Genomic DNA, 22,356 nt, shown 5'->3' with positions numbered 1-22,356 from the left:
TAAAGATTATATTACAAATCGTGATAGTTAGGTCTTTGTCCAAGGACTTATTTATGATCGGATAAATCTTGACACTTTGCGACTAGTTGCAAGGAAAGACACCGACAACCGCACAACTTTCTCCGAGGTCCCCAGATTTCCTCCGACAAACACAGCGAAGTAAAATTCGCGAAGGAGCTGCTGCCGATTTGGAATCCTCATTTGCTAAAGTCACCAGTGTACTGCTAGGTCTTAAAAAAGGTTCCGAAGGCAAAGGGGGAAGCCGGGACGATCCGTGCACGGGCTTCCATCACTGCTGCGGCGTTTGGGAAGGTAGGGGCGGACTTCAACAATTCAGTAAGACGCGAAGCCCCGGGGGGAAGCCCGCCGGGCGTTAGCAGCAAGTAGAGCAGAAGCGATTCCGGGCAAATTAAATCCGCCGCAGGACACTCCCCGCTCGCGGCGGCCGGGGCCAGGTTTCCAGAGTTTGCAGAGTTGGGGGCGGGGATCAGTTCGGATTCAAATCCAAAGCGGGACGCCCGCGCGTGGCTCAGCAGGTGCTTCACGCCCAGCTCCCCGCTGCGGGCGTTTCCGCCCCTACCTGCCCACAGGGCCGGAAATTACCTAGCAGGGGAGCGGCCCCTCCATTGTTGTCCCTGTTTAAACGTGCGGAAAAGCCCGAGGGCAGTGCGGGGCGGAGGGGCGCGGGCGCCGGATGCCTCCAGGGACCCTGCGCGCGTCTGCACGCCCACCGCCGCGGTGTCCCGGGCCCCTCCCTTCTGTAGCGCGCGTTGCCACCGCAGGAGCCTGGGATTAAAGTCTGGAGGCGGGTGGGTCAGGCGGGAGGCCAGGGGAAGACCCAGGAGCACCTACAAGGCGCTCGACTCTGCACACTTCAAAGTTGACGCCTCAGGTGGGTGCCCAGCCGAGGGGGCGCATGCGCCGTCCGCGCTTCGGGCGCGTTTAGCGCGCCGCGCATGTGCAGAGCCCGGATTTGGGGGCGGTGGGGAGGAAAACGTAAGGAAGGGGTGACTGGCAGGTTGAGGGCGCTTTAGCCTCGGAGGGCCGCGGGGCGCGTGCGCAGCGTGGCGCGCGGGGCGGAGCTCCTCCACGGAGGGGCCGGCGGCGAGCAGCGCCCCCTGGCGCGCCGCCCGGGGATCGCCGCGCGCGCGCGGGAGGGGGCGGAGAGGAGGGAGGAGGCGAGCGGGGCGGGAGGGGGAGGGGAGCGGGAGCGAGGGAGGGTTTATCGACCGGGCGATTTTGGTTAAAATATTCAAAATGGCGGACGGAGGAGCAGCGAGTCAAGATGAGAGTTCAGCCGCGGCGGCAGCAGCAGCAGGTAATCATTACAGCATTTTACATATTCATATTCATACTCAACCCCGGCTCCCGCTGCACCCCCCCCACCGCGACTTAGCATAATTTATTAGTACTCAGGATTATTATAATTAACGGCGGGGAGATGGGGGGCCGGGGAGCACGGAGCCCCCGCCGGGCGCCGAGCGGAGGGGGAAAGAGGCTGGCCGCGGCCAGGCGGACCGGGGGCAGACCAGGGGCAGACCAGGGGCAGAGGGGGCTGCGGTCCAGCGCCCTCCTCCTGCCCCCCCAGGCCCACCGCGCCGCCCGGCCCCGCCGGCCCGCCTGCCCGCCCCGGCCTCCGCTTCGCCTCCCCCCTGCCGCCGAACCCCGACCCTTGCGGGCCGGCGGGGCCGAGCGGGAGGACAATAAAGGCATTTTACATATTCATAGCTGCCGGGCCGGCGGGGCGCGGCGGGGCGCGGGGTGGGGGGGCGTGGAGCGGGAGGGGGGAGGCTGGAGGTGGCGGCGAGCACAATGCCGGGGAAGGCGGCGGGCCGGAGCGGACCCCGGCGGCCGGACGGTCGCACGCGTCTTGGCCCTGGGGAGCGGGCCCGGGCCGGGGGGCGGGGGGCTTGCAGCCTGGGGGGGGGGGTGGGTGGGTGTTGGTGGTGGCCCCGAAAGAGAGAGAGAGGGAGAGAGACGGGCGGGCTTGCTCCCGGGCAGTGCGCTCCGCCCGCCGCCGCCGCCGCCGCCGCTCGGGGTCCGAGGGGGGCTGAGCCCGGGGTCACGGCCCCGGCGCCTCGGCCGCGCCCCGCTCCTTCCCCGCCGTGGCGGCCTGACCCGAGCCGGGCCTGCGTCTAGGTGGGTAGGGGTAGGCGCTCCTGGGCTGCTGCTGCCGCTGCTGCTGCCGCTGCCGCTGCCGCCGCTGCTGCGAGGGCCCTCGGGGCGCCGGGGGTGGGAGCCCGCGTGCGCGCGCGCGCGCAACCCCGCGGAGCCCCCTTGGTGTGGGTTGCAAAAGGGGGACCCCCCTCACGTCGGCCAGGCGGGTGGGGAAGTTCCCCTCAGAGGGCATCTCCTCTCGGGCCGCCCGAGCGTCCCTTCTTCCTCTGCCCACCCGCCGTGGGCCGTGGCGTGGCGGGCGAGTCGGGTCGGAGGTCCCTGACGTGCTTCCGTCGGGGGGTCCTGGCCGCCCTCAGCCGGGGTCCCTGGCCCCCCGAGGGCCTGTCGCCCGCGCACACAGGCCTCCCGCGCCCTGGCTGTGCTGTCCGGGGACCGACCGTGTGTGGGCTCCGTCCTCCCTCGTCCGTGGGCTCCCCTCCCTGGCTCCGTGGCTGCCGCTTTCTTGCGGGGTGCTGTGTGTTTTCTCCACTCTTGCTTCGCTGCTGAACCTCTCCTCTCATTTGAATAATGTCTAATTCGGGGAGGTTTATATTATTGAAATGGCCGCCTGGCTTTCCCCGCCTCTCATGTTTAGTAATTCAGACCTTTAATAACAGCCACTCACAGCCCTACGCCGTGTTTATATTTTACATTCGCCCCATGTGCTTTTGTGGTTCGATATGATTCTTTTTTTTTTTCTCTCCCCTCGGCAATCCACAGGGCTCTGAGATCAAACCCAGGCTGTGCTGGGAAGAGAAGGGGGGAGCTAGGCCTTGGCTGCCGCAGCGGTTGGATAGGCCTCATGTTCTCTGCCGCCTGATTTATTTACTAATAACCGAATTGACTCCCCCACCAACTGTGCCCCCCCCCCCAACACCCCACCTCCTCGGCCACAGCTGCCCTCCTGGGGCTGTAGCGAGGTTTCAGCTCTCCTTGCTAAGCAGCAACTTTGTACTAGTTTGTGTTCTCTTAAGAAAAGGACTTTCTTGCAGCTGGCAGTCACACTGGGCCGCGGGGGGAACCTGCCCTGTGAAGACGGGCGGGTTAACTTTGTTTTGGAGGTAGTTGGCCCCACTCCCCCTATTTGCTCCGCCCTTCTCCCCGAGTTAAACACTTTTCAGCTTTTGTAATGGACTGCAGTGTGAAACTGAAGGTCCCCTGCTCCCGCGCCTCGGGAGTGGAGTAATAACTAAGTAGTTCAGAAATTCCAATTAACACCACTTTCATAATTTCGCAGTGCAGTGCTCCGTTTCCAACCTCTGCATTCTAATTTAAAAATGGGACCGACATAATTTAGAGCTATCGCTGTCACAGACTTGCTTGTTTTAATTATAGCACTACTGAACACTGACATGGGGTTTTATTTCCTTGGAGCGTTTGTGTCATGGCTAAATAAGTGAAAATAGAAAAAGAAATAGGAGTATTGTGTCTACCCTGATCTGGGCTCTTCTGCAGCGGCGGTTCCCTCACCTTCCCCTTGGCTTTCACGTGTCTGAATTGATTTGATGTTTTATCTCGACTTGAACAGTTGCTGGTAAGACGCAGATTAATGGTTGCTGTGTAGAGGAAGTAACCGTTTTGAATTTGTCTGTACCCTGGTGCAGTTTTCTTTAGCGTTTTTTATTTTGTCTCTGTGGTGGCCCGGAAGTGTGTGTATGTGCACGTGAACACATTTCACTTGGTTGTCTGCTGCTGAGGGAAGGGCTCCTGCATGAGGTAACTGTGCAGCTGGGAACCCTGTGAGATTAGCACACAGCACCTGGTTGTGGACTGCTAGCAACATACATACAGTGTCTTTTAGTTTTCAATTTAATTTGTAACAAAAATTTTAGATTCGATGGGCCAACAGCATACTAATTTCAAATAATCCTTACCATTTTTGTTTCACCCCCAAGTAGACAGGCTGTAAAAGGCAGCAGAAAAAAAAACCTCCTCTGGCTGTTCTGAGACCCGCCCAGAGACCTGCAGCAGGAGGGTCGGTGAACAAGCAGCAGTCATATGCCTTCATGCTGTAAATAGCCTATGTTTTGCACCTGATTCCCAAGATGTGGTCAAACTGATGATGTCATGGGATGGAGGACAAGGTGCAGTTAATTTGATTTATTGTCCTGAGGTGAAGTGGAGCAGTGAAGCCTTCTCATAGGGAAACCATTTATCTCGGGATGATTTCCTTTATAGCTGCAATTTAACCACGACGGAGGCTTAGGTATTATATTCAACATGATAAAGCACGCATTGCTTTAGAAGTAAAATTTTAGGTATCCTGGTTTTGCTGTTCTCAGTTTTTATAATACAGAAAAGGATACTGGTAACTGGCTTTAAATCTTGTTTGGCTTCCCATGCTGTTATAAAAGCTCATTTCCTCAAATTCTCAATTGGAAACTCTGGATTTTGAGTAAGTATAGAAGCTATCCATGTATGTGGGTGTTTTACAGCATATTGTGAGTCCGTAGACTCCCACAGACGGAACACAGCCCAGTCTAATGGAGTGCCCAGTTGGCCCAATCTAATGGAGTGCCCAGTTGGCCCAGTCTAATGGAGCGCCCAGTTGGCCCAGTCTAATGGAGTGCCCAGTTTGCCGTGGGCCTGTTCCAGTGATTGAAGTTGAGTTAAAGAGCACGAGGGCTATATATTCTTCTAGGTTGAAATGTAATATTTAAAATAAGGTGGGATACTTACCAAAAATCACGTGCTTTGAGAACAGTTTTCAACATACTAATTCACATTCTTGTGTTTGTCCTGAATTGGTCTGGACAAGCTTGTAGAGTTCGTGTAATGGCTTAAACTTGTTCCACTGCAAGGTAGTGTGATTCTACTTAGAATTTTTGACACTGTAGTTTCTTGTTAAGAATGTTTCATCACACTTTTAACTATCATGTGGGGATTAAATGTCTGGGGAATTTGATGGAAGTGTGCTGTGCTTCTTCCTGACCTTGATTTATGAGCCTTGCCTGATAAAAGTATTAGAGGTTACTTTTGACCATCTTAAGCGTGTAACCTGTCTCTCTTTTTTGCACCTGTTAGACAGCTTCCTTCTAAAAAAAAATTATGGTCATCTCTTTCTTTACTCTGAAAATCCATGTGATAGCTGACCAAATGTTTGTGATTTGTAAAGGTCTGTTCTGCTTCTAAGCCGTTACTGTAATATAAATATTTAGCCTCTTCCCACAAATTAATGCCTTTTTCTTTTTAAGATTTATTTATTTTTATTGGAAGGGCAGATATACAGAGAGGAGGAGAGATAGAGAGGAAGATCTTCCATCCTGTGGTTCACTCCCCAAGTGGCCTCAACAGCTGGAGCTGAGCCAATGCAAAGCCAGGAACCAGGAGCTTCTTCTGGGTCTCCCACATGGGCGCAGGGTCCCAAGGCTTTGGGCCACCTCCACTGCTTTCCCAGGTCACAAACAGGGAGCTGGATGGGAAGTGGGGCTGTGGGAATTAGAACCAACACCCGTATGGGATCCCAGGCGTGCAAGACGAGGATTTTAACGGCTACCCTATTGCGCATGCCCCCAAATTAATTTGTAGTTCCTTATATATTGTCATTGTCAGAATCCCAGTAGGAAAAAAAAACAATGGCTGTTATTCAGGTTTAAATGGTGTTGTGTCCTGCTATATTTTAGATTTACTGTTCTTTGCATCAGTAGATAGTATAAAACAGAAGAAATACCATGTTTCATTGCTGCCCAGGATGAAGTAATTGTTAATCTGTCATTCATCTGGCCAGTGGCTTTTGGAATAACTTTAGGGCTCAGAGTGTTAAATGCTCTTAGCAAGCTACCAAAGATGTTGGAAGTGCCCTGAACATCTTAGGAGGTGGCTCTAAGCACAGGTCTTTGGAAACTTGAATGTCATCATTCATGAATGTTTTTCAGCAAAAATTAAATACATGGAGTGTTTCTGGAGTCTGTTGCCTTTTGAATTTTCCTTGTGCTTTTGAATGGGTCGCTCACTTATGATCCTCCGTGTCCTTTGTACTTACGAGACTGACAGTGTTTAATGGCAATTGTCATACTATTAGGAATCATTTTTATTTTGATTTTTGATATTGAAATCCACAGCCCCAATCTTTGCATATTAACCTTCTTTCAGACACCATTAAGAATGATGATGTATGATTATTATTATTAATTGGCTTTCATGCATCAATATTGGTTCAGTTACACAGTTTGGGTGATTAACAAAGGCTTGCTATGAAGTCGGATTTTAAGCGGGGATGTGTTTTCCCTTAGTGCAAGTAAGTACATTTAGAAGTGATAAATTATTGTTTAAAGAGCATAACTGGTTTCAGACAAAACATGCCCTTTTTGGTCAGTTGTGTCCTTGATTTCTGGTGGCTTCTCAGGCCGTTAATGCCTGCAGAGACGTGCCATGTAGCATGTTTTCAAGCACATCTAATATTAGGTATTGGGGTAAAAGTTGGGGGTTTGATTAGTGAGACATTACATTATTTAAATTTCTGCGTCTTCTTAGTGAATTCTTTCCATTTTTTCTAGGAAACCTTTGGGCCAAAATTTTTTCTTTATGTTACTTAAATAGATTAACACGTAAGGTTCACAGCAGATAGCAGTTTTCTTACACATATTTTGTGAGTTTTTTCTATATTGTTACTGTTTTTCAAATGGTTTTGTTTCCAGAATGAGCGCTTATAGACTCAGCAGTGATAGTAGTAGCAACAGAGATAGCTCGAGTCAGAGCCATTGCCTGCCTTACTGCTCCATTTATACTATATTTAGAATTTAGACTAGGAGACTTGTCTCCTAAGTTTCAGAACCTCTGATTTGAAGCAGCGTTGTATACACAGCATGTGGATTTGTAGGGCCCTGTGCGTTTTTGCCATAGAATGTTAATCTATTAAGCACTGCTAGTATATCATTGCTTAGTGACTGATTGAGTTCCTTTGTTTTATTACTTAAAATTTTCTTCCTTTTTTAAAAAAAGTTTCCTTATTAGAAAGGCAGAGTGACAGACAGGGAGAGAGAGCGATCTTCTACCCAGTGGTTCATTCTGCAGATGGCAGCTGGAGTTGAGCCGGGTCCAGGGACGACCCAGGGGCCTGCCCCCACTCAGGATCTCCTTCGGTGGTGGCGGGAACCCAAGCTCTTGGGGTGTCCTTTGCTGTCTCCCAGATACCTGAGCAGGAAGCTGGGTCAGAAGATGAGGCAGGGATTGGTCCTAGGCACTGCCTTGTGGGGACAGGCATTCTAAACGGTGCCTTCCCCGCTGCACCACAGCTCTTGCCCCCTTTCTGCACCAATTCAGTAAATATTCCGGCTTTGAGTGTTACCTGAATTTGGTGACAGGACTGATACTTGAGCAAAAGAAGAATCAGCAAACATGTAGAATTGTCAGATTCTTTCTCTTTTTCAAGATTTATTTATTTGAAAGGCAGATTTGCAGACAAAGATCAATTTTTCTATCCACTGATTTCACTGCCCAGATGGCCACAGTGACCAGGGCTGGGCCAGAACAAAGCCAGGAGTCCAGAGCTTCGTTCCAGTCTCCTGTATGGCGACAGGGGACCTGGGCGTCTTCCACTGCTTTCACAGGCATAGTAATGGGTAGCAGCATGTTTATATGGTGTTGTAGTCAGCAGCTTTACATGCTATGCCACAACAACAGCCTCTTACAAAAAACTGTTTAGGATACTGGACATTTATCCATAGAGGATTAAAAGGAATAAAAAAAGGTGAAAATCACAAAATTAAGGCTAGTGTCTGTGTGATATTCAAAGTCATAGCAAGTGCAACTTAATTTGTCTCATAATTTAGGTCATAAATCTATATGTAACTTTATTGGTTTTTATGTGGGACTCGTATAAATAGTACATGACATTAAATTAGTAAAATAATAATAAAAATTATGTTTTTTTCTATCTAGTGGACGTTCTCTTTGAGAAGATAGAAATGACTGGAAAGTGAGCATTATGTCAAGTTAAAGGATTCATTTGTGCTTAGTATGGAGTTGTACAGATTAGTTTAAGTGAATATGCTTTTATAGAGAAGAGACTTCGCTATTCTCTTGTTTTAGTACACTTTAATGAATTATTTTAAAACTTTTATTTATTTTCATTGGAAAGTCTGATATACAGATAGGAGGAGAGACAGAGGAAGATCTTCCTTCCACTGACTCACTCCCCAAGTGGCTACAGTGGCCGGAACTGAACTAATTTGAAGCCAGGAGCCAGGAGCTTCTTCTGGGTCTCCCACGTGGATGCAGGGTCTCAAAGCCTTGAGCCATCCTCTACTGCTTTCCCAGGCCACAGGCAGGGAGCTGGATGGGAGGTGGAGCTGCTGAGAAACAAATCAGCACCGGTATGGGATCCCGATGCGTTGGAGGTGAGGACTTGGCCACTAGACTACCGTGCCAAGTTCTACTTTTTAATTATTTTTAAAAAGATTTATTCATGGGCCTGGCACGATGGCACAGTGGTTAAGGTCCTCGCCTTGCACGCCCGGGATCCCATATGGGCGCCAGTTCTAATCCCGGCAGCCCCGCTTCCCTTCCAGCTCCCTTCCTGTGGCCCGGGAAAGCAGTGGGGGTTGGCCCAAAGCCTTGGGACCCTGCACCCGCGTGGGAGACCCGGAAGAGGCTCCTGGCTTTGGATCGGCATACCATCGGCTGTTGTGCTCACTTGGGGAGTGAATCATCGGACACAAGAGCTTCCTCTCTGTCTCTCTGTATATCCGCCTTTCCAATAAAAAATAAAATAAATCTTAAAAAAAGATTTATTCATTTGAAAGTAGAGAAAAAGAGAGAGAGAGAGATGAAGATCTTCTATCTACTGCTTCACTACCCATGTGGCTGCAGTGGCCAAGGCTGAGCCATACTGAAGTCAGGAGCTTCATGCAAGTTTCCCGTGTGGGTGCCAGGGCCCAAAGTACTTGGACTACCTGCAACTTTTCTTAGACCAGTAGCAGGGTGCTAAATTGAAAGCAGAGCAGCCCACATATGAACCAGTACCCTTAGGGGATGCCAGTGTGGGAGCTGTACACAGCACCAGCCACAGTACACTTTAATGGTCTGTTCAGGAATTTTTTTCTTTTTGGTTTGTCTTTGCTGATTCATCCCATGACAATTAAGAATATAACTAACCTTTGGCTGGATGTTAGGTTATAAAAAGTGTCTGCTCTGTACTGGATCCAGTGCCATTCATCTTTGGGAGGATGGGAGTAAAAGGGCTGTGGAAGAGCCGGTATGTTTACTTAGCAGGGAAAATTTTAAGACAATGTAGATAATTGTATTAAACTATGTAACAGATAAGGAAGATCAGAGATCAGGGTGTGTCCAAGGATCAGGGGATGCCTCCCAGAGATGTGTAACTGGGAGGTAATTTAGATACAATCTGTCCTACAGCTTTCACTTGTGCCGGAGAGGAAGGTTCAGTGACAGAGCTGTTAAGTAACAGATGAGAATGCAAAAGCTTGGGACTTTCTAGTGTCCTACGTGCACACCTGTTTGCCTCTGCCTCTGTCACATTGCTGCTGCTGATCAGAGAAAGCTTTCTGTAAAAGTTGAGGTCTCTAAGTTGAGCCTGACTGAGCACAAAGAATTTAGAGGCCATTTAGAATTTAGAAGGCCATTGCCGGGAGAGGTGCTGAGTGTGTGCTGTGTGAGTACAGAATGAGGAAGTGCTTTTTCAAGTGTAGGGAAGCTGTTGGAAGTTTCTGAACCAAGGGCTGAAGTGATGAAAGTGATGTTTTGAGATTAACCTTCTAGGGGATGCCAGCTGGTTTGAAATGGCAAGGGAGAGACTGAATCCAATGAGACTAGTATGTCAAAATTGGGGCTTTGGTGTGCTGCGTGCTAAAATAGCTGGCAGAGTTACAAACGTAAAAACAATTACCTGACCTAAAGAGGCTTTCAGTCTAATAGTGATATAGAGAAATAGAAGCTCTGGAATGAAGATGTGAACGATATTGTCCAGTTGTGATGTGGAATCAGGACCTTTCTTTGATCTCCACAGAAGGAACTGCCACTATTTCCATCAGTGAGTGTGTGTTTATTTTTGTGGGTCCTGAATTATTTGATTGATTTGGTTTACCTTTCAAATCCAACAACAGTTCAAACAAGTTAATAACTTTATTAAAAGGAAGCAATTATGGGTATATAGGCAGCTGTAACATGCCTTTCTCTTAGCCTCATTTCCAGTTTTTATCCTGGTTTCATATCTGTACACTCACTATGAATATCTTTAATGGCTTCTATTTCCCTACAATCCCCCTTTTAAGATTTATTTATTTTTATTTGTAAGGCAGATTTTACAGAAGGAGAGAGATATAGCTTCCTTTTATTTGCTGGTTCACTCCTAAAATGGCCATGCTGAGTCAGTCTGAAGCCAGGAGCCAGGAGCTGCTTCTGGGTCTTCCAGTGGGTGCAGGGACCCAAGGGTTTGAGCTATCCTCTACTGCTTTTCCAGTCCATAAGCAGAGTGCTGGATTGGATGTGGAGCAGCCAGGACTAGAACTGGTGCCTGTATGGGATTCTGGCACTGTAGTTAGAAGATTAGCTTGCTAAACTGCCACGGTATCCCAATTTTCATTTTTAAACTGTTTATTTCTCGTTTTATGTGAGCTAGTTCTGAAGCAAGGCAGGTGTAAATAAAATAACTGCAAGTATGACATAATGATGTGCGTCTTTTTATGGTATCTTAAAATTTATAGCAGTACTCTCATTTTCATTACCTCATTCCTTTTGGGTGAGTATTATTATACCCATTTTATGGTTGAGTAAAATAAAGCTCTGAGTGAGTTCCTCAGGTCATGTGTTTCACATAAGCATTAAGTGTGAATAACAGCAGTACTTCACATGCCTTGGGCAGTGGTAGAAGGCAGGTTGTGCTGTGCGTTGGTGTCAGAGCTTGAGTTGCCTTTGCCAGGCAGTGAGGAATTTTTTTGTTTGTTGTTTGTGCTGGACATGCCATGAACAGAGCCCTTGTTGTAGATGTTAGCTGCTAATGAGAGGCAAAGAGGGATATCAAGAATTTGAGCTTAGGTCAGTCAGAGCAGAGTACCTAGAGAGGGGCTCATTTGGGGAGTAAGGCAGTGAGTTCAGTTACAGATGTGTTTTGACACATTTTGTTAGATCTCAGATTATAAGTTCCTTGTGGAGGTTGAGAATTGTCTAGTGAATTAAATGTGTGATATATGAAAGCTAGGGCTGAGATTGATGCTCGTGCCATTGTGTGTGGACTCCGTGTTGCGTCTGAACATTGTAAATTCTAGACATCTCATTTTGGCCCCGACACTGACTTCCGTGGCTGTTTCCTTCAACAATAAGATGGTGATAATACCGGCGTTAGAGGGATGCTGTGGGGAGTAGCAAATTGATAGCAGAAGCATTTTCAGAGTACTGTAATAGTTTCTCTTCCATGAGCACAAGAGTAAAATCAGCAATTTTATTACTCAGGCTGCTGTGGAGAAGGAACAGCGTTAGCGGCTGATTGATTCTGTGGAGCCCTTTGCTGTGGTTATGTGTTTCTGTGTAGCCAGCAATGGAGGGTGCCCTGTTAGTACTCTTCCTAGGAAAACTGTGAATGCTGGAGAAACTGCATTGAAACAGTTGAAGGCATTCTGTTGTCTAGCCCCCACCCTTGCATGTGTGTTCTGTACTGCACTGCTTCCTTAAATAAAATGACTCAACAGCTCAACCCAGGAAATTCCCTGATGGACCTACCACAGGTAACATTTCTTTGATCATGTCTTAAAGGTGTCTCCCTTAAACTTGAAGTATTGAGGATTTTTAAAAAAAGATTTATTTATTTTTGTTGGAAAGGCTGATACACAGAGAGGAGAGACAGGGAGAAAGATCTTCCCTCTGTCCGATGATTCACTCCCCAAGTGGCTGCAACGGCTGGAGCTGGTTTGTGTTTCAGCTGCCCCACTTCCTATACAGCTCCCCACCAGGAGCCTGGAGCGTCTTCCAGGTCTCCCAGGTGGGTAAAGGGTCCCAAGGCTTTGTGCTGGCCAAGACTACCTTCCCATGCCACAAGAAGGGAGCTGAATGGGAAGCGGGGCTGCTTAGAGCTAACTTTGGGACAGAGCTGCTGCTAGGGACATAGTAGGCATTCAGCAAGAGCAGTGCTCAATTGATTGAGTTAGCACTTTCCCATCTGCTGTGATCAGAGTCACCTATGACCTTTTCAGCTTGTGAAGGCCCTCGGGTCACCTGAGTTCCTAGTGTGTACAGTTCAGATAATCTGCTTTAAAGGGGCTCAGCAAGGTCCTGGTATAGTGGCTCAGTGGCTAAATCCTCGCCTTGCACACCCAGGATGCCATATGGGTGCTGGCTTGTGTTCCAGCTGTTCCACTTCCTATCCATCTCCCCGCTTGTGTCCTCAGAAAGCAGTAGAGGCTGATCCAGCCTTGGGACCCTGGGCCCATGTGGGAGACCCAGAAGAAGCTCCTGGCTCCATTGGGGCTATTTGGGGAGTGAACCAATGGATGCAAGATGTTTTTTCTCTGTATCTCCTCCTCTCTGTATATCTGCCTTCCCAATAATTTTTTTTTGAAGGCTGTACAGGTAATTTGGTAGCGTTGAGTCATTACTTGTTAGACCTAAAGATTATTTGTTGCTTAGAATTCCATGAAGAGTAATCTTCAGTTAATGCTCCAGAAAGGCAGACTGAGGATTTTAGTCCTTAGTTTGTTTCTGGCACTGTCTAGCTTTTTGATCTAACAAATTATCTTACTGTTCTAATCTATGGGATTATCTTTGATAAAATTGTGGGTTGGGCTAGATAATTAGCCTGTGTGTGTAAGCTGTGGAATCTTCAAAGACATTTTTTGTATGAAGATAAGTAAATACAGATACTTTGAGCAGATTGGCTTTCATTGGACTATGGACTACTTTTTTTTTTCTCCTTAAAAATCTGTTTGTTTTACTTGAAAGCCAGAGTTATACATAGAGGGTGAATGATCCTTCATCTGTTGGTCTGTTTCCTAAAAGGACTGCAATGGCCAGAGCTGAGCTAATTTAAGTCGGGGACTTCTTCCATGTCCCCCAGGTGGGTGCAATGGCCCAAAGACCAGGATCATCCCCTGCTGCTTTCCCAGGCCATTAGCATGGAACTGATTTGGAAGTGGAGCAGCCAGGACTCGAACTGGCATCTGTATGGGATGCTGGTTCCACAGGTGGAGGACCAGCCCACTATGCCAGTGCACTTGCACCTGTTTGACGTGTGAAGGATGGAGAACATAGCGAGCTTGATCATGTGGGGTGTTTAGTACTAAAAAGTGGGGTTTAGATGTTAAACTTGAAGCACTCTAGTAGTAGATAGAACATAAAAAGGTAGCAAAGCCAACAAGAATTATATTACTCAGTGTGAATATGAACTGTATTGTAATTCAAGAAATACCACATTTACAGGGCTTCTAATCCTTGTCATGCGCCAGCACTGAAGGTTGAATAGTGGATAAGATGCTATCTGCCCTCGCAGAGCTTATTGTCTCAGGATAGCCCTAGGTTAGTATTATCCACAGCTCAGTGAGTGAAATATGGAAGGCAAAGAGTGGACAGAAGAGTTTGGGAAGGACTCTGAGGAGATGATGTTACACTGGACATGGCAGCTCCATCAGTCCAAGGCTCATTGTGGGTTGGTGGGGTTGAAAGTGGAGCAAAGGGAAGTGAAGCAGCTAGGAGCTGGACCAGTGTCCTGTGGGTCAGTGTTGCAGGTAACTGCCACACTGCTGGTGCCTGTCTGACAGTGTTTAATAGTATCAGCTCCAGATCCTCCACTTTCCCCCATCCCAGCTCCCGCGGCTGTTGTTTTGTCTTTTCACTACTTTCTAGGTTGATAGGTGAAAAATTCTCACTGTTCCAATTTTCAAAAAAAATTTTTTTACTGTAGTAACTTGTATAGCTTATTAAACATTTTTGGCATATATTTTTAAAAATAAAACTTGTTGGTTTTTTTTTTTTTAGATTTATTTATTTTTTATTACAGAGTTAGACATACAGAGAGGAGGAGAGACAGAGGAACATCTTCCGTCTCATGGTTCACTCTCCAAGTGGCCACAACGGCTGGAGCTGAGCCAATCCGAAGCCAGGAGTTAGGAAGCTCTTCCACCAGGTCTCCCACATGGGTGCAGGGTCCCAAGGCTTTGGGCCGTCCTCGACTGCTTTCGCAGGCCACAAGCAGGGAGCTGGATGGGAAGTGGAGCTGCCGGGATTAGTACTAGAGCCCGTATGGGATCCCGATGCGTTCAAGGAGAGGACTTTAGGCCCTAGGCCACTGCGTGGGGCTCTTGGTATGTTTTTGAAAGGTAAAACAATGACTTGTTTGTCTTGTATGCTACACTAGTTGTAGTTCTTTCAGAAAATGTGTAGTTTTCCTGAAAATTTATGGCTTGTTAGACCGTCTTTTTCCATGAATGTCTCCTGGTGCCCCTAGCCTCCAGCTAATTCCTGTGCCTTTTTCCGGAAGCACCTTAGGAATGAGAGTGGAACTTAAGTCACTGCGCTTTGCTAGTCACATTTCACAGTCCAGTGGGTTTTTTTTCCTTACCTGTATAGACTCGGGATTAGGGGGAATTGTTCTAAAAGCTCTGCAGTGCTGGATTCTCTGGGACCCAGGGAACAGGTAACCTAAGGCAGCTGACATGAAGGAAGAGGGCATCTTACCCTCCAAGTGGAGACAGTTGAAGAGTGCTGTTTGCTACCTGGGGCTCACATACAGCACAGTGACGGTAGTGCTGTCCCTTGTTGGACTGTGGAGCAGAGAGGCTGGTTATGGAGGATATGCTGATGTGCGCTGTGGCTGGGAACGCCTCCCCTGGGGAGCTGAGAGGGCAGGAGCCTGGGGTTGCTGGCTTCCCCCCCAGTGTTGGTGAGGGCAGAGAGGCTTCAGACAGGAAACAGGTTTGATAACAGTTTCTTTTGCATGTTTGCCTTCATAGTATCCTTTTGGCCATTTTTGTCAGATTTCTGTTTTTTCCTTATCAGCTGCCAATGTGTTATTTTTACAGCATATGTATTTTTAGTGCTACCTATGGAAGAGTAAATGTTGATCAAAATTGTATTCAAATTTAACCATATAGGGAGCTTGACTGCATTTACACAGTCCCATGTTTTTCTGTCTCATTGAAATAAAAATATTTCGGGTACTTCTTTTATGTGTTTTTCTCCCTTTCTGCTCCCTTATTCTCAGTAACTTCCCTTCCCTGTTTCCTCGGTTAACGGAGAGTTGACTGTATTTAGTAAGTCCACATACAATATTCTTGAAATGCTCCTTTCTGCTCTGGCTTAACTTATAACCCTTTTTCATGATTCCTCAAATAATTTTTCCCCTTGAAATACAGTCATGCAAACTTCATTTTTGCATTTTTCTGTTTCAGTTTTTGTCATTCCTCCAAAGTTTTAGGTAGTTTAAGGAATTTCATGAATTATAGAAAGAAATGCAAAAGAATAATGGAGGCTAAAATTAAATGACCTAATAGGAAAATTTAGTATCCTCTTCCTGTGGGACACAGATAGTTCTCTGTGCTTCTGAATAGATTATTTGCAAAGGGAAACCTGCTCAGTGTATGTCCTTAAAATGTGAAGGCAAACAGACCTAAGAAAAAGACGATTGCTGGCACTAGGATCTGAAGGAAGTTTCTCCCTGGAGGCCTTAATCGTAGGACCCCATCCAGTGGCAGTGGCAGTCCTAGCATCATTCCGTGCACCAGTGAACACTTCTCCCCAGATCACCTTCATTGAGGCTCTGTGGAAAGGTCTGGAGTGGGGAGTGGGGGGTAAGGCCACTGCAAGACTGACCGACTTAACAGTCTCTATTCCAAAGATTTTGAAATAATTTTAGGGATGGGAGAGACTGCCTGTCCTCTTGACAGTTTTCCTTTTATTTGTTTTGTACACAGTACAGGGTTACTGTCACAACGTGGGGCTCTCATAACAAGTTTCCAGAGTAAGTAGTGGTTGCATTGGGTTTGACATTGTGCTTATTGAAGGCAAAGACAAGAGGATCCTGGTGCTCAGGGAAACTGGTTGGCAACTTGGGCAGCATCTCAAAGGGCAACATTAATTTGGCAGGCTCATTGGTAGGTCTGGTTTGTAGAAACTCAATTTTGTCAGCAGAGTAGAAGTAATCAAGTTCAAGAAAATCAAGTCTTGCTAGTCATAGACAGAAATAATGGCTGTTTGTGTTATTCTGTTAGCCTGTTATGAGAAATACAATTTTGTAGTAGACTGGAATTCTAACCATTCAGCAGTACATTATCTCGCCTTAGGGCAAACCAAATGATAATCGGAAGAGTTGCTTAGTGATTCTTCCTTGGTGAAGGTCGCGGAAATTAATTATAATAATAGTCAGGATATACTTTGCCTTGAACAGTGCTAGGCATATCCTGATTGTTTTTGTACTATAGGCTTCTTTTTCTGATTCCTAAAACTCCTTAATGCTCCAGAAACATCTTTTTAGTCACTGACAGATGAAGAACACCAGGATAAGTAGTTTACTTAATATTTTTAGGGGCCCAGTATGATGGTCATAGCAGGCTAATCCTCCTGTGGTGCTAACATCCCATATGGACACTGGTTCGAGTCTTGTCTGTACTGCTTCCAGTCTAGCTCCCTGCTAATGGCCTGGGAAAGCAGCAACACGAAGCCCAATGCCTTGGGCCCCTGCACGCATGTTAGAGATCTTTAAGAACCCAGCTTCAGGGGCCCGGCGTGTTAGCACAGTGGTTAAGGTCATTGCCTTGCATGCCCGGGATCCCATATGGGCGCCGGTTCTATCCCCGGCAGCCCCGCTTCCCTTCCAGCTCCCTGCCTGTGGCCCGGGAAAGCAGTTGAGGACGGCCCAAAGCTTTGGGACCCTGCACCCACGTGGGAGACCTGGAAGAGTCTCCTGGCTTTGGATCGGCATAGCATTGGCCATTGTGCTCACTTGGGGAGTGAATCATCGGATGGAAGATCTTGCCCTCTGTCTCTCCTCCTCTCTGTATATCTGCCTTTCCAATGAAAAAATAATAAAAATAAATCTTAAAAAAAAAAAAGAACCCAGCTTCAGATCAGCCCAGCTTTGGCTGTGTCAGCTGTTTGGGGGAGTGAACCAGCAGATGGAAGATCTCTCTCTCTCTCTTTGTAAAATAAATACATCTTTTTAGAGAAGATATTTTTAAATATGGAGATACAGCTGAAATTGAATGTTTGGATTATTACGGTGAATCTCCGCTCCCCATGTTGATGTTTGTGATGCTATCAAGACATAATTAACTTGTGGTTGTTACAACATTCATCTTGTGTAATTTTCACCACTTTATCAGGAGCAAAAAGAAAAAAAAAAGAAAAGAAAAAATCAAAGTGCTGTCCACAGGCAATAATTCAAGTTATTTAGGTTATACTACAAGAGTGCATAAAGATAGTAACCACTCTGGTAGCTTAATGGTTACATGTCAGTATTGTAATCACATCTGATATTTCAAACCCCAACCTTCTTTTTTTATTTTCAGTCTAGCAGGTGTTGGGAATTCTGGAAGCTGAATGCATAGCCCCTTGAACAACAATATACTTTGAAAGATGATCACTTTAATGCAAACATGAAAGTTGCCTGTCAGCATTTAACCAGAGTTTGGGAGCCTAGGATGATTGAAATTGACATTTGATACAAGGTCCCGGTCCAGGTGGTGTTGGAATAGTTGCTGGCCATTTAGGGAAAAAAAAAGTGTACGTCAGTCATACCTTTTACAATAGTATGAAGTTGAATTTTGCAGAGAATGAAGATTTGGTTGTTCAAAGAAAAACTCAAAAAAGCATTGGGACAGAGGTAGTTCTTATTGAGTTTTAGGGATGTAAAGGCTTCTTTTCAAGACCTGCAAGTCAGATACCATTAAAGATTGGTACGGGTTGAACTGGCTGGATCAGAGGAGCACAGCAGGCACATGGACTGAAGTCCGTATGGGACAACATTATCTCAGGTGGCAGCTTAAGGTGCTGAGCCACAATGCTGGCCCCTCATTTTTAAAAATAAATATTCTTAGCCATCAGTAATAAATGACAGACACTGCAGGAAAAGAAAAAGGCTGAAAAGTATTTGTAGCATTTAGTCACTCGGAATGTCCCCATCCTCATCAGAGTGCCTGGGTTTGAGCCCCAGCTCTGCTTTTAACTTCCTGCTTTCCATGTACCCTATCAGGTTACCCCTGCTGCCCACTTGGGGAAATTGCAACCAAGTTCTGGATACAAGTTTTAGCCTGAGCCAACTATTGGAGGTCTGTGAAGACAAAACTACTTCAAGTCAGATACAAAACAAACAGATGAAGACATTGGGAAAGTGTGTGTGTGCTGAGGTAGTGGTAGAGAAAAATAAAATTAGGAAAAACTATTGAAAGGAATACTGGGTCTAATTTCAAGGTAAATTTGTATAGACTTTTCTTAGGTAGAAAAGCTTAAGTTGTGATGAGATTCCTCCTGTTCTGACTTAATATCCCGGCCAACAGATGTCCGAGTTTATGCCTCACCTAGACTTGTGTGGTAATTGTTCCTTCTTTCTGGATAACTCAGTCTCCTACTGCTGTAACCCACGGAATGTTCTTACATCTGTGATGAATCCTTGTGGAGTGCCATTGGAGTTCCTCTTTTCCTGTGCATTGAACCCCTTCTTTAGAGTTTTCCACCTTGGGGATATCCATTCTGCTGCAGCAGAACTCCGCTTCTGGAGCTTGTCTCCAGCGTTTCCCCCTGCCCTGTGGCCCGCGCGCTTGCTCGCCCGCTCTCTGATAGCAGCTAACCAGCGCTGCTCCTCTGCAGTCTTACTTGTTCACCTCAGGGTCCAGTGTTAAGCAGAAGCTCTTAGCAGAATTATCTTTTGTTGTAACCCATTTGTCTTTTTATACACTTGACTCTAGGTGGTCTGCAGACTCTTTAGTGCCAGGTGGAATAACTGTTTTGTTTAAAAAGGAAGGAATTAAAAATCTCCTTGAGTATACCTACCGCTGGACCATACACAGTGTCAGCAAAAAATTACTTGAGCAGATGATGTGATGTTGTTAAAATAATTTGAAAGCAAGCTTTGTTATGGGTAAATAAGTTGACAGCAGGGTTTGTTGCTGGAGCTGAAAAATTAATGTGCAACCTCAAGTTGTAGCATTAACTTAGGGTGAGATGGTTCCGGACAATATTCAGTAACATCATCAAGTTTGTTTTTAGCCACAGTATTTGCTTTTTAAATAAATATTAGCCACAATAATTAAGGTTACTGCCATGGTTTTTATGAATTAATCTAGTTTAAATCTCAGATCGACTCCATGGTGTTGGCATTGTTATTACTGCTTTGGCAGATATAAAAACTGAGATACAAGGAAGTTGCAGAATTTTTCCAAAAGTTAACAATTAGCAAGTAGGACAGTTTACTTAAAAATAATTTAAGATTATTGATCTTAGTTTTTATGCCAACTTCAGTTAATGCCTGTATTAATTTGTTTGCGAAGACGTTTATGGTAAAAAGAAAAATCTATTTCTGTCAAACGCTCTGGCCAAGATTTTGGAAATAGGTATTTGTTATGTGGTAAATATTTTTTTAAAAAGATTTATTTGAAAGGTAGAACTTACAGAGAGAGGGAGAGAGAGAGAGGTCTTCCTTCTGGTTTACTCCCCAGATGGCCCCAATAGCCAGAGCTGAGCTAATTTGAAGCAGGGAGCCCGGAGCTGCTTCTGGGTCTCTCATGTGGGTGCAGGGTCCCAAGGATTGGGCCGTCCTCTGCTGCTGGATTGGAAGTAGATCAGCTGGGATATGAACCAGCATCCATAGTGGATCCTGGCGCCATAGGGCAGAGAATTACTTGATGTGCCACTGTGCCAACTTTATGGTACAGTCTTCTTAGAGATCTTGCATTTGAGTGCTACCTGCTTCTTGGCACTTTTATAAACTAATTGTGGACATTAACTGGCTGATCTGAGAAGAACCAGTGTTAAATACTTTGTTTTTAGACTTTGCAGGCTGTAGTCAATTCTGAATAGCATGACTTACTCAGTGATAGTCAAAATAAATGCTGTAACTGAAACTTTTAGCACCACGGTCAGTGATGAATGATGAGAGACTGGCAGTGCCTGGATGCCTTTGGAGAGTGTGTTTATGTCATTTGTCGGTAATGGACGTCATAGAAGAGCTCCTTGTGCTGTTGAGTCTGAAAAGTTTTCGCAGGTGGTACTTTAAAAAGATAGGTGAGGGCCTAGCTCAGTGGCCTGACATTTGAAGTCCTCTCCTTGAACGCGCTGGGATCCCATATGGACACCGGTTCTAATCCCGGCAGCTCCGCTTTCCATCCAGCTCCCTGCTTGTGGCCTGGGAAAGCAGTTGAGGACGGCCCAAAGCCTTGGAGTCCTGTACCCGTGTAGGAGACCCAGAAGAAGCTCCTGGCTCCTGGCTTGGGATCAGTGCAGAACCAGCAGTTGCGGTCACTTGGGGAGTGAATCATTGGATGGAAGATCTTCCTCTGTTTTTTCTCCTGTATGTATATCTAACTTTGTAATAAAAATAAAATAAATCTTAAAAAAGCAAAGAAAAGAAAAAGATAGGTGGGTTACAAAACCCTGTCATACAAAATCTCCAAGACGAGCATTTTCACTGTGAAGACATGCTGAAGCAGAAAATGAGCTTATGTCACAATGTGATCAGCTGTAGAATTAACTAGATTTATCCTAAGCAAGATGAAAGAAACAAATGCATACCTTGTTTTGTAACATAACCTTCTCACCTTTTGTGTAAAGTTAACCCAAATCAGGAACCACTACTTTAATGTTGTGTGTGGCTGCAGCTTTTCATATTGGGCAATGTCCTTGCTTTTACTAGTAAAGTGACAAGAAATTAAGACCCTCGTGTGGGTTTCTGCCATTTGCTTCTGGAGAATGAGCACCTGGGAGAACCAGAGTATACCAATAAGAAAGTGTTGGTAAGGTGGAAGTCACACGTTTTGTAACCTCATCACAGAGGCTTTAAAATTTTATTGCTCTCACCATATTGTATTAATTTAACAGTCGCTCATGGGATGCTGCTCCTCTTTTGTTTTTTGTTGTTTCCATACTTAGGAAAAGGTTCTCATTTGAGTTGCAGGGTTCAGACAATTCTTTTTTTAAATTTTAAATCCAGAGGTTAAGAGCAAAAATTAAAGCTAGCTAGGTAGGTAAGTAGATAGAAAGAAAGAGAAGAAGAGAAAAAGAGAGGGAGAGACATTTCCCATCTTCTGGTTCACTCCCCAAATGCTGTCAGCACCCAGGACTGGGCTGGGCAAGCACCAGGGAGCCTGGGACTCAATCTCAGTGTCCTGTGTGTGTAGCAGGAATCCTCGTGTGATAATCAGAAACTAGAGGAGCCAGGTATCAGATCTAGGCACTCTCAAACACAACATGGGTTAGATGGAGGCCTCGGCTGAAACCTGTGCGGTTTTGAGCTGTGTAGTGCTGATTAGGCTCTGTTGTCTTAGTAACTAGAACACTGAATTGTTTATAGGTTTCCATATTGTATCTATGGTAAAAGGATTTAATGTACATAATGTGTCATTTACTACACATTCTACCATTAAGCATATCTTTATGTCTTATTTGGAGAAGACAAGGAAAAATAGCTTGGCCGATTTTCATACATGTTTCAACTGTGTTACCTTTGAAACGATATACTTTAAAATGGTGGTTTAGGACCTGGTGCGATTGTTCAGTTAGCTAAATACTTACCTTGCAAGCTCTGGGATTCCGTATGGATACCATTGTATGTCGCAGCTGCTCCACTTCCCTTCCAGCTCCCTGCCTGTGGCCTGGTAAAGCAGTAGAGGATGGCCCAAAGCCTTGGGACCTTGCACCCACGTGGGAGACCTGAAAGAAACTGCTGGCTCCTGCTTTGGAACGGCTCAGCTCTGGCCCTCACAGCTACTTGGGGAGTGAACCATCGGGAGGAAGAGCTTTCACTCTGTCTCTCCTCTCTGTAAATCTGCATTTCCTATAAGAATAAATAAAACTTTGTTTTGCTTTTAAAAGATGGCTTAAATAAAAAGTACTGATGGAATACTTACATCATGCAGTCAGTTCAAAATTTGGGTGCTATTTAAATTTTACTTTTTTTTTCTTTTTTTAAGGCTGCACACATAGAACGCAGAAATAAGAAGCTATTTTGATCATCAGTTAGGGGGAAGTGTTTATTTTTGGTAATAGAAAGACCTGTGAAATAGGTTGTGTGGTTGGAAGCTAATATATTTTTCTTTACAGAATCTA

The 22,356-nt window shown here is 45.9% G+C and overlaps 1 protein-coding gene across 1 annotated transcript in view; it reads left to right on the top strand.

Annotated features, from left to right (window-relative positions):
* Positions 1–1,261: 1,261 nt before the first annotated feature.
* Positions 1,262–22,356, top strand: part of POU2F1 (POU class 2 homeobox 1) — a 142,514-nt gene continuing 121,419 nt past the window's right edge. Inside the window, exon 1 of the mRNA XM_041003406.1 lies at positions 1,262–1,318. The gene's annotated coding sequence lies outside the window, so the exon portion shown is untranslated. The remainder of the gene's footprint in view (positions 1,319–22,356) is intronic.

The sequence above is a fragment of the Ochotona curzoniae genome, unplaced genomic scaffold, assembly GCF_017591425.1.
Source record: "Ochotona curzoniae isolate NIBS_2020 unplaced genomic scaffold, NIBS_Ocur_1.0 scaffold_2683, whole genome shotgun sequence".
Lineage (NCBI taxonomy): Eukaryota > Metazoa > Chordata > Mammalia > Lagomorpha > Ochotonidae > Ochotona > Ochotona curzoniae.
The sequence above is the reverse complement of the archived record's forward strand: the minus strand, read 5'-3'. Positions and strand labels throughout refer to the sequence as shown.